Below are 14,908 nucleotides of genomic sequence, written 5' to 3'. Positions count from 1 at the left end.
GCGGAAATTTTACCAACGAATTAAACATCGAACCGATGTCTTTGGTGCAGTCACATCCTCCTGCAGAGACAAAGAAGGAAATCTGGTAACTGACACAGATGACATGCTGAGGATATCGAAAGAACATTTTACCCAACTGCTAGTGTCCGACGTTGGCGGCAAAGAAGATACCCAAAACCAATCAATGATGATGGTATAGAAAGTTTACCTCCTAGTCAGAATAAGGTCCAAGTAGCAGTGACCCGACTAACGAACAACCAGGCAGCAGGAGCCGACGGGTTACCCGCTGAATTATTTAAGACCGGAGGCAACACGCTGATAAGGCGTATGCATCCGCTTATCTGTGCAATCTGGCTAGAAGAACGCATACCCGATGATTGGAACCTCAGCATACTATGTCCCATACCCAAGAAAGAAGACAAGACGGAATGTGCCAACTACAGAGAAATAAGTCTACTCCTCATCGCATACAAGATACTCTCGAGTATACTGTGTGAAAGATTAAAACCTAAAGTCAATGACATAATTGGACCCTATCAATGTGGCTTTAGACCTGGTAAAACCATTCTGGACCAGATGTTCACACTGCGCCAAATCCTGGAAAAGACCCGAGAAGGACCTATCAACACCTTCCATCTCTTTGTTGACTACAAAGCCGCTTTTGATACCCCTTTACGTACAACGGTATTTCAAGCCATGTCTGATGCCGACGACATCGACATCATAGGTCAGTCACCGGAAGTAGTATCTGCAGCGTTTGAAAGAATCGAAAGAAAGTCAGTGAAAATGGTTCTGGCAGTAAATGGAGATAAGACGAAATGGATGGTTTCAACTCCCAAAACGCCTTGTACAACCGAGCAGATAAAGAAAATGGAGAAAGTTGGCAACCACAACATTGAGATAGTCAGCAACTTTATCGACACCTCCTTAACCGAAACGAATGACATCAGTTTTGAGATTAAGCGAAGAATAACACTGGTAAACAGATGCTACTTTGGACTAAGTAAGCAGTTTAGAGACAAGACCACCTCTCAACAGACGAAGATTACACTGTACAAGACACTGATACTACCCGTGTTGTTGTATGGTTCTGAAGCATGGGTACTTGTGAGAGCAGATGAGGCAGTGCTTGGAGTATTTGAGAGAAAGATTATTCGTAAAATATATGGACCATATTGCGATAATGGAGAATATAGGCGACGTATGAACCACGAGCTGTATGACGACGATAGCATAGTTACACGCATCAAAATACAACGGCAGCGTTGGCTAGCTCATGTTGTCAGAATGGATGAAGAAGCTCCAGCAAAGAAGTCTTTTGAAGGCAAACACTGTGGTACACGCAAACCGGGAAGACCAAAAGCCCAATGGAAACATCAAATGGTGGGAGACACCTCGAAACTTGGTGTCAGAGATTTTAGAATGAGCGCAGAAGATCGAGGCGCTTGGAACGCTATTCTACATTCGCCTAGTGGAACAAATATTCTGTTATAGCCAATTAAAGTAAAGTAAGTAAATTATTCTGGCACATCCTGTATAATTTGATATGATTTAATTGGATTCGCAAAATGTCCAACTCTTCGATGGTGGATATAAAAATTATGAAGCTTTTTTGTCTTATAGAACATTTGGTAGGTTTTAGACGGATTTGGTAGGATTTTTCTTAAATTTTGGTAGAAAATAATTTTCTTTAGTGGCAACGCTGCAGACAACTTACCATTGGCAGACGTTTCTTAGCAAGGCTAGTGCTAACTTCGGTACCACAGTGTTGTTCTCTAACCTTCCTTCTTTGGAGACACATTCTACTTATGCCCAATCTTACCTTAAAGTGCTTGCTAAGGGACTATCAAAATTCCTATCTGCCCAATCTATGCGAACCTCTTGAAGAGATTTCATCGTTTCGCTATGCCTGGAAAAAAATCAATAAATAAATTGATAAGTGTATGAACACTTTTAATATTAGTTTAAGTTTTTCAACAAAACAAATTGTACTCACTGTAGGTTTATCTTCTGGCGGATTTCTTGCAAGTACCTCTTGGTGTCATCATTGCCATCCTTTACTTTAGTGGATAAATTAAAAACATCTTGACGCGTCTTGGAAAGGTTTTCATGTAATTTAGCCAAATCTGATCTGCAATGATCCAATATATTTATCAAAGATATTGTGCATAACAACTTGATATACAGCGAGCGTAGAAATAAAGTGTACGAAAGCATTTTGTCAAGTTCTTATTTATATCAGTCTTTAAATTTACGAAAATACAAAAGGTTCAGTTTAGCGATGAAAGTGATTTTGAAGCATTTGCCCAGAAAGAAAACTGCAAAAGTATGGCTTTTGTGTACTTTATTTTGGCTCTTACTGTATGTATAGTGAATCTTTTCAGTAGTGAGCATTTCCTTAAGCAGACAATTTTCTTCTATGGGTTATTATCAAATTCAGAGATTCAGTAGTTTCAATTACCCTAAACGAATATCTACACCAACGGTATTGCTAGCCATTAATGCCAATATATTGGGTTGCCCAAAAAGTAATTGCGGATTTTTTAAAAGAAAGTAAATGCATTTTTAATAATACTTAGAATGAACTCTAATCAAATATACTTTTTTTACACTTTTTTTCTAAAGCAAGCTAAAAGTAACAGCAGATAATTGACAGAAGAAAGAATGCAATTACAGAGTCACAAGCTGTGAAAAAATTTGTCAACACCGCAATTACTTTTTGGGCAACCCAATAATACTGTATGGTATGAATGATGTAAAGCGTTGTTCATACAATACGATATTGCTTTGGTATTAATTCACGCTATAGCTTCACTACCAATACCATTGATACCATACGGTTTCAACTTTTCTTTCGGTGTACAAATTTTCCAACCCTTTTCACTGTTGGAAGGTTTCACTGCGCGTACATAAAAAATGCATTTCATGTCTACACATTATACTTACCCCATATTAACTTCATAACGGAAAACCTCGACTTCATCCTTCAACCATGAAAGAGTCTCCGCCTGCTCATCTTGTCTGAAAATTTTTTATTGTAAAATGTTTGTCTGAGTCTTTAACAAGTTAAAAAGTTATTGGATCTTTCTTATATAAAAAAAAACTAGCTGGACAGGGCCCGCTCCGCTGCGCCTCCTTTGACTCTCTTAATATTTGAGCCCTATACCGTAACGTCGGGAAAGAAGTCCTATTTGGGGGTGCTGGTACGCTCTTTCCGATATTTCGCGCCATTATATTGGTGCTCTTCTCCCAAATACCTTTCATGGGAGCCCTATATTGCTATGGTCCGTAAATATGTCCGGGATGGGGGAATCTTTCAGAGTGAAGCGGATCCCCATAACAGATTCGTGCTCTGGTCTCAAATACCTTTCATTTGAGTCCCATATTGTCATTATTCGTTTATATTCCATTGGGCTGGTGGCTTTGAAGGTGAGGCGGCCCCCTAGATATATAACCCATCTCTGAGATCTGGCGTTTTTGGAAATAGAGTAAGGGGAGGGTCCGCCCATTAAAGTTTGAATGTTAGATCTACTTCATTCTCTTGGATTTGGTGGTGGATTGGAGTAGCCAAACTCTTTGCCCCAAAAATGGATATCAGATTCATACTCCACTCCCGAAAATCACATTGGAGCTACATATTGCTATAGTCGGTATTTATGGCACTTGACCCCCTTTGATCCCGTTTTTGCCGCAATCCACAAATATGTCCAGTTTGAGGGGTATGCAAGGTGAGGCGGCCACCCACGTACTTACAAACAAACAACAAATTTTGCCCATGAACATTCCACTAAGGAACAGGGGCAAACTTCTCACATATAAATGAATGCAGTCGGATTCAAGTTTTAAGCTCAATGATAAGGTGCCTTCTTTTTATAGCCGAGTCCGAGCGGCGTGCCGCAGTGAGACACCTCTTTGGAGAGAGGTTTTACATGGCATAGTATGTTGCCAGCATTAGCCCATACTTAGCCCTGAAAAAATATCAACATCGTGCTCTACTCTCAAATTTCTTTAATTTGAGCCTTAATTGCCATTGGTTAAGGGGGAGTTTATGGCTTGGCATGACCCCCAAACATTTGGCCTTTATTGCCATAGTAGGCAATCGTGGCTGGTTTGAAGGGAGTTTAGAGGCGGACCCTGAAGTAATATCAGCATCGTGCTAGAGCACGATTTTGTTTGAGCCCCATAATGACAAGCATTTTGAAGAGGGCTATCATGATATTCAGGGCTAGGGGGTCCCGTTCAGATTCACAGCATCGTGCTAGAGCACGATTTTGTTTGAGCCCCATAATGTCAAGCATTTTGAAGGAGGCTATCATGATATTAAAGGCTAGGGGGTCCCATTCAGATTCACACTATTTAATTTTTTTGTTTTGGTTATCTACATATCCCACTTGGGATACTACATTCTTTTAAAATCCGCAGGTCCTCCTGTCTCCACCCCAATTTGAGGGTAAGAAGTGTACTCTACTACCAAAGAACTTTTATTTCTGTCCTATTCTATCCTGATCATCCTTCATATATTATTACATATCATTCATATATTATTTTTAATTCCTTTTTTTTGGGTAGGATAGGGGCATTACCCTCTGACACGTCCTTGAGTACAATATATTCTCGGTCATCCTACATGACAGTTTGGCGTTGAATTTATTGGGAGGAGAGGGTCGCTCCCCTCTAGGAGAGGGGACAAACGACAATTTATTTGAGTATTTTATTGACGCGATCTTCTGTCCAGCGGAACGGTAGGACGTGACCCAGATACTTGAAACCTTATACCAACACTAGATTCAAAAGATATTGTTATAGACCTTTTCTTCACTTGACATATTATCCCGATCAAACTACACGCCCTATTGAAGGGTATTTAGTGGGTAGGCCGGTCCCAGACTCTGGCCTAATTGTGCATACCAAATTCGTAGCCAACTCCCAAAGACCTTTCATTCGATACCCATTTTGTGAGGTTGGACATTTATGTCCGTTTTGAGGGTTTTTGGGGTTGGGAAGACCCCGTAGACACCTTGCACCAATTTCTTTGAACAGATGTGTACTCAGCTTCCAAATATCTTTCGTTTGATACCCATATTGTACCAATCGGTAAATATGTCCCTTTGAGGGGTTTTGGTGGGGTGGGGAGGCGCCTCAGACATCAAGGAATAAATTTTTATATCAGCATTGGACTCTACCTTTAAATAGCTTTCATTTGATATTCATATTGTCCCAATCGGTAAATTTGTCCTGCTAAGGGGTTATGGGGGGTGAGAAGGGCAGACACCAAAGAATTAATTTGGGTACAGATTTGTACTCAACTTTTAAATACCTTTGATTTTATACCCATATTGCTCCAAGCGGTTAAAGTGTCCTGTTGGGTGTTTGTTTTTTCCGACACTTTGGGTAACATTTTAATGCCAAGTTCGTACTCTACTCTTAAATACCTTTCATTTGATAGCCATATTACCCAAAGTGGTGGAAGTGTCCTCTTAGGGTTTTTTTTTGGGTGGGGGACCCCCCGAAAATTAAGAGTGAAATTTGTATACCAAATTCGTACTCTACTCTTTAATACCATATTGTTCCAATTGGTACACACGTCTGTTCGGATGGGTTTTGGGATGAAACGTCCCCCAGGTTATTTGACCCCAATTTTTTTTTTTATTGTTTCATGTTTTTGGAGTACCATAAGGTGGCATACAAAATTTCGCTTAAATCAGTACACGCATCTCCGAGATCTGGCGTTTTTGAAAATTTTGGTATGGTGGAGGGTCTGCCCCCCCTTCGGTTATCAAAAAAATGTAGTACCCTATTTTCATCGGCGGCCCAAATTCTACCATCTGGGAACATTTCATGAACATTTCGGTTCAGCCGTTTCCGAGTCTATACGGAACAGACAAACAAACTAAGCGCAAAAATTTCATTTTATATAATAGAAGAAGATGATATCGGGATATATACCGATTTGGACCGTACTTGCCACAGATATAGAAAGTCATAACAGAAAACTATATGCAAAATTTCAGACAAATGTTGTGGCTTCCAGAGGACGAAAATTGTGGCTTCCAGGAGCTCAAGAAGTCAAATGAGGAGATCGGTGTAAATGGGAGCTATATCCGAATCTGAACCGATATGGCCCATTTGCAATACTCAATAACCTACATCAATAGAAAGTGTCTGTGCAAAATTTCAAGCAGCTACCTTTGCGCATTCGACTGCTATCGTGATTTCGACAGACGGACGGACGGACATGGCTAAATCGACTCGGAATATCGAGACGGTCGAGAATATATATACCTGATGGGATCATAGATCAATATTTCGAGGTATGACAAACGGAATGGCTAGATTAGTTTACCTCCATCTTATGGTGGGGGGTATAATAAAAGGCATTTGGGAATAGATTACGAATATGGCACCCTAAATTGGGTCATAAAACCACAAAGCAAAAGCGGACTTATAAAGGACGATTGGGACAATATGTGGTCGAAATGCAAAGGCTTTGAGAACATAGTACGAATCTGAAAAGACGCATCTTCTCCAATAATTTATCCTAGATGCGCATTTGAGCTTGAGCGATCTGGCCAATATGAGATAGTTCAGGAATCTGACAATTAAATTTGGGGCAATTTGATAATTAAATTTTTATACCCACCACCATAGGATGGGGACCCACCACCATTGGATGAGAACCCACCACCATAGGATAGGACCAATATTTCGAAATGACTAGATTTGTATATATGTAATCATTCCATTTTTAACACCTCGAAATATTGGTCTAGGACTAGTGCTGACAAATTTTCGATAGCATTATCGATATTTATTTTTGTGGCTGAATATCGATTGATATTTTTCCAAAGCATGCTATAGCAAAAGTTAATTTTTTTGCAAAACTAAACAAAAACAGGCAATCTGACACTGAATGTATGCTTTACGATGCATTGCGCCTATAGAGGGCGCAATTTTCATCCAATTAGACTAACATTTTGTATGATGATTTTACTCATGACTTCTAACTGACTTTATTAACTTTGGTTGTATTTGGCCTGTGCATGGATATTGCCTCAATATAAATCGATCTCCTGATTTTTATACCCTCCACCATAGGATGGGGGTATACTAATTTCGTCATTCTGTTTGTAACTACTCGAAATATTCGTCTGAGACCCCATAAAGTATATATATTCTTGATCGTCGCGACATTTTATGTCGATCTAGCCATGTCCGTCTGCCTGTCCGCCCGTCCGTCTGTCTGTCGAAAGCACGCTAACTTCTGAAGGGGTAAAGCTAGCCGCTTGAAATTTTGCACAAATACTTCTTATTAGTGTAGGTCGATTGGTATTGTAAATGGGCCATATCGGTCAATGTTTTGATATAGCTGCCATATAAACCGATTTTGGGTCTTGAATTCTTGTGCCTCTAGAGTGCGCAATTCTTATCCGATTGGAATGAATTTTGGCACGAAGTATTTTGTAATGATATCCAATAACTGTGCGAAGTATGGTTCAAATCGGTCCATAACCTGATATAGCTGCCATATAAATTGATCATGGGTCTTGACTACTTGAGCCCCTAGAGGGCGCAATTCTTATCCGATTTGCCTGAAATTTTGTACGACGGATCCTCTCGTGACCATCAACATACGTGTTTATTATGGTTTGAATCGGTCTATAGCCCGATACAGCTCCCATATAAATCGATCTCTCTATTTTACTTCTTGAGTCCCCAAAGGGCGCAATTCTTATTCGAATTGGCTGACATTTTACACAGCTCTACAACATATAATTTAATTGTGGTCCAAACCGCACCATATCTTGATATCGCTCTAATAGCAGAGCAAATATTTTCTTATATCCTTTTTTGCCTAAGAAGAGATGCCAGGAAAAGAGCTCGACAAATGCGATCCATGGTGGAGGGTATATAAGATTCGGCCCGGCCGTACTTAGCATGCTTTTACTTGTTACTTCTCATTTTCGTTTGAAATATAGGTGATGGAAAATTAACGATAGTATCGATACTATCGATATTTATAATCAAAACTATCGAAAATATCGAATGTTGCGATTATCGATAGTTTGCCAGCTCTATGTAGGACCAAATAAAGTATATATATTCTTGATCGTCTCGACATTCTGTGTCGATATAGTCGATCATGCCCGTCCGTCCGTCTGTCAAACCCACGATAGCGGGCGAACGCGTAAGGCTGGCTGCTTCAAATTTTGCACAGATACTTAATACTGATGTAGGTCGTGGGGGATTGTAAATGGGCCATATCGGCTTAGATTTGCCTATAGCTCCCATATAAACCTATTTCCTGAATTGCTTTCTTGAGCCCCTGGAAGCCTCAGTTTTCATCCGATTTGGCTGAAATTGAGCACGTGGTGTTTTGTTATGATTTCCAACAACTGTGTCAAGTACTGTCTAAATCGGTCTATAACCTGATATAGCTCCCATATGAACTGATTTCTCAATTTGACTTCTTGAGCGCTTACAACCAGCGATTTTTATCCGATTTGGCTGAAGTCTTGCATATAGTGTTCTGTTATAACTTTCTACAACTGTGCCAAGTACAGTCCAAATCGGTCTATGAATTGATATACCTCCCATATAATCCGATCTCCTGATTTGACTTCTTCAGCCCCTGGAAGCCTCAATTTTCGTACGATTTCACTGAAATTTTGCACATAGTGTTCCGTTATGACTTCCAACAACTGTGTCAAGTTCGGTACAAATCGGTCAAGAACATGATATAGCTCCCATATTAACCGATCACCCGATTTGACTGCTTGAGCCCCTGGAAGCCGAAATTTTTGTCCTATTTAGCTGAAATTTTGCACATAGTGTTCCATTATGACTTCCAACAACTGTGTCAAGTTCGGTTCAAATCGGTCAAGAACATGATATAGCTCCCATATTAACCGATCACCCGATTTGACTGCTTGAGCCCCTGGAAGCCGAAATTTTTGTCCTATTTAGCTGAAATTTTGCACATAGTGTTCCGTTATGACTTCAAACAACTGTGTCAAGTTCGGTTCAAATCGGTCAAGAACATGATATAGCTCCCATATAAACCGATCTCCCGATTTGACTTCTTGAGCCCTCGAAGCTTAAGATTTCATCCGATTTGACTTAAATTTTGCACATAGTGTTTTATTATGACTCTCAACAATTGCGTGAAGTATGGTACAAATCGGCCAAGAACATGATATAGCTCCCATATAAACCGATTCCCCGATGTGACTTCTTGAGCCCTTACAAGCAGCGATTTTTATCCGATTTGGCTGAAGTCTTGCATATAGTGTTCTGTTATAACTTTCGGCAACTGTACGGTCCAAAACGGTCTAGAACCAAATATAGCTGCCATATTTTAACAGAATCCATAGTGGTGAGTTCCCAAGATTCGGCCCTGCCGAACTTAGCACCCGTTTACTTGTTGCAATATTTTAAAGAGTTTAAGTGAGAAGATGTGCTTGTAAGGCAGTAATATACAATCTTCACGAAATGGGAAAAAATTAACTTATTATGAAAGCTTTATCCATATATGGTCTGCTTTAACAGGAGTTTTTAAAAAAAACGTACGTCGTTACTTACTTTTTGTTCAAATTCTCCAATCTAAAATTAAAAAAAAAAAATTACATAATTTTGGTACTTCGACCATGTCTTCCTTACCTTTCATTGGCCTGTGCTAAGCCCAGATTCAACTTCTCCGTTTCACTTACGATCGTTTAGTTTTAGTTTAGTTTTACAAAAAGATTCTTCCATATAACTACATTATCGTCAGCATTACTTGGGTCCTATCAAGTTATATGAACATACATTCCGTTTTATTTCTTCGTTTATTTATAAAAATTTAACAAAAAAAACTATTTACCAAAAATTTTTTAATTGATACACTTTTGTTGGACTCTTTTGATGCTTTTGCTGCATGGAAGATTAACAACATCCAAAAGAATTTCATAGTGCTAAGAACCTCACCATGAAAAGTTTAAAATCAGACTAAAATATAACAATTACCTAAATGCTGTTGTTTATTTTTTATACCCTTCAGATAGGATGGGGGGTATACTAATTTCGTCATTCTGTTTGTAACTACTCGAAATATTCGTCTGAGACCCCATAAAGTATATAAATTCTTGATCGTCGCGACATTTTATGTCGATCTAGCCATATCCGTCCGTCCGTCTGTCTGTCGAAAGCACGCAAACTTCCGAAGGAGTAAAGCTAGCCGCTTGAAATTTTGCACAAATACTTCTTATTAGTGTAGGTCGGTTGGTATTGTAAATGGGCCATATCGGTCCATGTTTTGATATAGGTGCCATATAACCCAATCTTGGGTCTTGACTTCTTGAGCCTCTAGAGTGCGCAATTCTTATCCAATTGGAATGAAATTTTTCACAACGTGTTTTGTTATGACGTCCAACAACTGTGCCAAGTTTGGATTGAATCGGTCCATAACCTAATATAGCTGCCATATAAACCGATCTTGGGTCTTGACTTCTTGAGCCTCTAGAGTGCGCAATTCTTATCCGATTGGAAAGAAATTTTGCACGATGTGTTTTGTTATGATGTCCAACAACTGTGCCAAGTATGGTTCAAATCGGTTCATAACCTGATATAGCTGTCGATCTTGGGTCTTGACTTCTTGAGCCTATAGAGGGCGCAATTCTTATCCGATTTGAATGAATTTCAGCACGAAGTATTTTGTTATGATATCCAACAACTGTGCCAAGTATGGCTCAAATCGGTTCATAACCTGATATAGCTACCATATAAACCGATCTGGGATCTTGACTTCTTGAGCCTCTAGGGGGCGCAATTCTTATCCGATTTTATTGAAATTTTTAACGTAGTGTTTTGGTATCACTTCCAACAACTACGCAAAGTATGGTTTAAATTGGTGCATGTTTTGATATAGCTGCCATATAAACCGATCTTGGATCTTGAATTCTTGAGCCTCTAGAGGGCGCAATTCTCTTCCGATTTAACTAAAATTTTGCACGTAGTGTTTTGGTATCACTTTCAACAACTGTGCTAAGTATGATTCAAATCGGTTCATAATCTGGTATAGCTGTCATATAAACCGAACTTTGATCTTGACTTCTTGAGCCAATTGAGCGCGCAATTCTCATCTGATTTGGCTGAAATTTTGCATGAGGTGTTTTGTTATGACTTCCAATAACTGTGCTTAGTATGGCGTAAATCGATATAGAATCTGATATAGCTGCCATATAAACCGATCTGGGATCTTGTCTTCTTGTACCTTTAGAGGGCGGAATTCTCAGCCGATTTGGCTGAAATTTTGTACAACGGCTTCTCTCATGACCTTCCACATACGTGTCTCTAATATGGTCTGAATCGATTAATAGCTCGATACAGCTCCCATATAAACCTATCTCCCGATGTTGCTTCTTGAGCCCCTACAAGGCGCAATTCTTATCCAAATGAACTAAAATATTACACAATGACTTGTACAATGTGCAGCATTCATTTATGATCCGAATCGGACTATAACTTGATATAGCTCCAATAGCATAACAGTTCTTATTCAATATTCTATGTTTGTCTAAAAAGAGATACCGCGCATAGAACTCGACAAATGCGATCAATGGTGGAGGGTATATAAGATTCGGCCCGATCGAACTTAGCACGCTCTTACTTGTTTATAATACTTCGAGTAGCAAATAGGGATGACAATAGTGAAAGCTTTTTCCGGGACTCCCAGTTTTTAGGTTCATGGTCATTTGAATAAAATTTTTAATCTTGCAAAATTAATTGAAGACTTCTACTAAGGTCTCCGACATCCAAACCCAGTATGGTCCAAATCCGTCCATTACCTGATAAAGCTCCAATAGCATGACAACTTTTATCCATTACCAATTGCTTGCCTATAAAGAGACACAGGGCAAACAACTTGACAAATGCGATCAATGGTGGAGGGTATATAAGATTCGGCCAGGCCTCAAAACCGTGCCCATGCTGAATACGGTTAACAAAAATTTATATTGGCCAAACTTAATAAAATTTTAAAATTTCAACAAAAAATCTATAATTCTAAATCGACACTCCTATTATTTATTAACGGATTCGAGGTTCAAGATGAATATATCTGCTAAAAAAAAACTCATGTAAGAGATAGAGAAAAATCCCCTAGCAATTTGTTATCAGCAACAGTATGGCGACTATAGCGGATTTGTGATTTAAATTAACTACAATATTTGATTGAATTTCAAATTTTATGTTAAAAGGCAAGCATTTACTTCTTTTTAAAAATGATAAAATGTTGGTTGTGGCCTCAAGATGTCACAAATACTAAAAAAAACGTATATAAATAACGCCAATTAACAGTGGCACCAAATCAAAAAAAAAAAAAAATAAAAAGGCGTTAAAGGCCTGGCCGAACTTTGGATATGCCCCATAGCAGCTATATCGAAATATGGACCGATTTGGACCAAATACTAATAAGTACAAGTCATTGTTCGTATATAAGTATAAAAAAATATTGGCCGAATTGAAGAAATATGTCAAGGGGCTCACCATAACTCACTGTTCCAAATTTCGTGAACATCGGACAATAAAAGCTCCTTTCATGGGCCCGAAACTTTAAATCGAGAGATCGATCTATATGGCAGCTATATTCAAATCTTAGCCGATATGAGCCAAATTGAAGAAGAATATCGAAGGGCCTTATTCAACTCACTGTCGCAAATTTCGGCGAAATCGGACAATAAATGCGCCATTTATGGCCCCAAAACCTTAAATCAAGAGATCGGTCTATATGGCAGCTATATCCAAATCTGGATCGATCTGGGCCAAATTGCAGAAAGTTGTTGACGATCCTAACGCAACTCACTGTCGTAAATTTAGGCGAAATCGGACAATAAATGCGCCTTTTATGGGACAAAGACCTTAAATCGAGAGATCGGTCTATATGGCAGCTATATCCAAATCGGAACCGATCTGGGCCAAATTGAGGAAGGGTGTCGAAGAGCCTAACACAACTCACTTACCCAAATTTCGCCGACATCAGACAATAAATGCGCCTTTTATGGTCCCAAAACCTTAAACCAATAGATCGGTCTATATGGCAGCTACATCCAAATCTGGACTGACCTGGGCCAAATTGAAGTAGAATGTCGAATAGCCTAACACAACTCACTGTCCTGAATTTCGGCGACATTGGACAATAAATGCGCCTTTTATGGGCCCAAAATCTTAAAAAGAGAGATCGGTCTATATGGCAGCTATATCCAAATCTGGACCGATTTGGGCCAAGTTTCAGAAAAATGTCGAAGAGCCTAACACAACTCACTGTCCCAAATTTCAGTGAATCGGATTATAAATGCGCCTTTTATGGCTCCAAAACCTAAAACCGAGAGATCGCTCTATATGGCAGCTATATTCAAATCTGGACCGATCTAGGCCAAAATGGCGAAAGACGTCGAAGAGCCTAATGCAACTCGCTGTCTCAAATTTCTTCAAAATCGGACAATAAATGCGCCTATTATGGCCCCAAAACCCTAAATCGGAGGATCGGTCTATATGGCAGCTATATCCAAATCTGGACCGACCTGGGCCAAATTGGCGAAGGATGTCGAAGGGCCTAACACAACTCACTATCCCAAATTTCAGCAAAATCGGATAATAAATGTGGCTTTTATGGGCCTAAGACCCTAAATCGGCGGATCGGTCTATATGGCAGCTATATCCAAATCTGGACCGATCTGAGCCAAAATGGCGAAGGATGTCGAAGGGCCTAACACAACTCACTATCCCAAATTTCAGCTTAATCGGATAATAAATGTGGCTTTTATGGGCCTAAGACCCTAAATCGGCGGATCGGTCTATATGACAGCTATATTCAAATCTGGACCGATCTGAACCAAACTAACGAAGAATGTCGAAGGGCCTAACACAACTCACTATCCCAAATTTCAGCATAATCGGATAATAAATGTGGCTTTTATGGGCCTAAGACCCTAAATCGGCGGATCGGTCTATATGGCAGCTATATCCAACTCTGGACCGATCTGGACCAAACTAACGAAGGATGTCGGGGGGAGCTATATCAAGATATAGTCCGATACAGCCCAACTTCGAACTTAACCTGCTTATGGACAAAAAAAAGAATCTATACAAAGTTTCAGCTCAATATCTCTACTTTTAAAGAGTGTTGCGTGATTTCAATTGGCAGTCGGACGGACATGGCTAGATCGTCTTCGATGTTTACGCTGATCAAGAATATATATACTTTGGTTATTTAAAGGCGCCAATAACTCGCCTTGAAATCTTGAGCATCATTGGCACTCTGGATTAACGAGTATGGAAGAGCCGGTGCCATCCAGCTTCTCACTGAGACTCTTCACTCGATGCCGCCAATTGTTCGCCACTGTAGTTGGAGCTATTCCGTATGGAGCACTCTACTATCGGCAACCAGTGGACGCGCAGCTAAGCTTCCCCTGACAACGATTAACACTACGCAGTTTGGAGCTCAAAGTTCCAGCCTGCAAGGTGCCAATAGTAATCCCGTGCTGGGGTGCCTCAAGGTAGATATAGAATGTTGGGCTCCTCCTCGCCCGCCAAAAAAGTAAACGGATGATACAATGGATGATACAATACTAATTTCGTCATTCTGTTTGTAACATCTCGAAATATGCGTCTAAGACTCCATTAAGTATATATATTCCTGATCGTCGCGACATTTTATGACGATCTAGCCATGTCCGTCCGTTCGTCTGTCTGTCGAAAACACGCTAACTTTCGAAAGAATAAAGCTAGGCACTTAAAATTTTGCACAAATACTTTTTATTAGTGTAGGTCGGTTGGGATTGTAAATGGTCCGAATCGGTCCATGTTTTGATATAGCTTCCATATAAACCGATCTTGGGTCTTGACTTCTTGAGACTCTAGAGGACGAAATTCT

General features: G+C 39.7%; 1 long non-coding RNA gene across 1 annotated transcript; it reads right to left on the bottom strand.

Moving 5' to 3' along the window:
• Window positions 1-1,811: 1,811 nt before the first annotated feature.
• LOC106089917 (uncharacterized) lies at window positions 1,812-9,722 on the bottom strand. Its single transcript, XR_009397733.1, has 5 exons — window positions 9,658-9,722; window positions 9,580-9,600; window positions 2,947-3,021; window positions 1,997-2,131; window positions 1,812-1,909 (listed from the first exon to the last, which is right to left on the bottom strand). It is a non-coding gene; the product is annotated as an uncharacterized LOC106089917 (long non-coding RNA).
• Between the last annotated feature and the right edge of the window lie 5,186 nt (window positions 9,723-14,908).

The sequence above is a fragment of the Stomoxys calcitrans genome, chromosome 3 (assembly GCF_963082655.1).
Source record: "Stomoxys calcitrans chromosome 3, idStoCalc2.1, whole genome shotgun sequence".
Taxonomy (NCBI): Eukaryota; Metazoa; Arthropoda; class Insecta; order Diptera; family Muscidae; genus Stomoxys; species Stomoxys calcitrans.
This window is presented reverse-complemented; position numbering and strand designations above follow the sequence as displayed.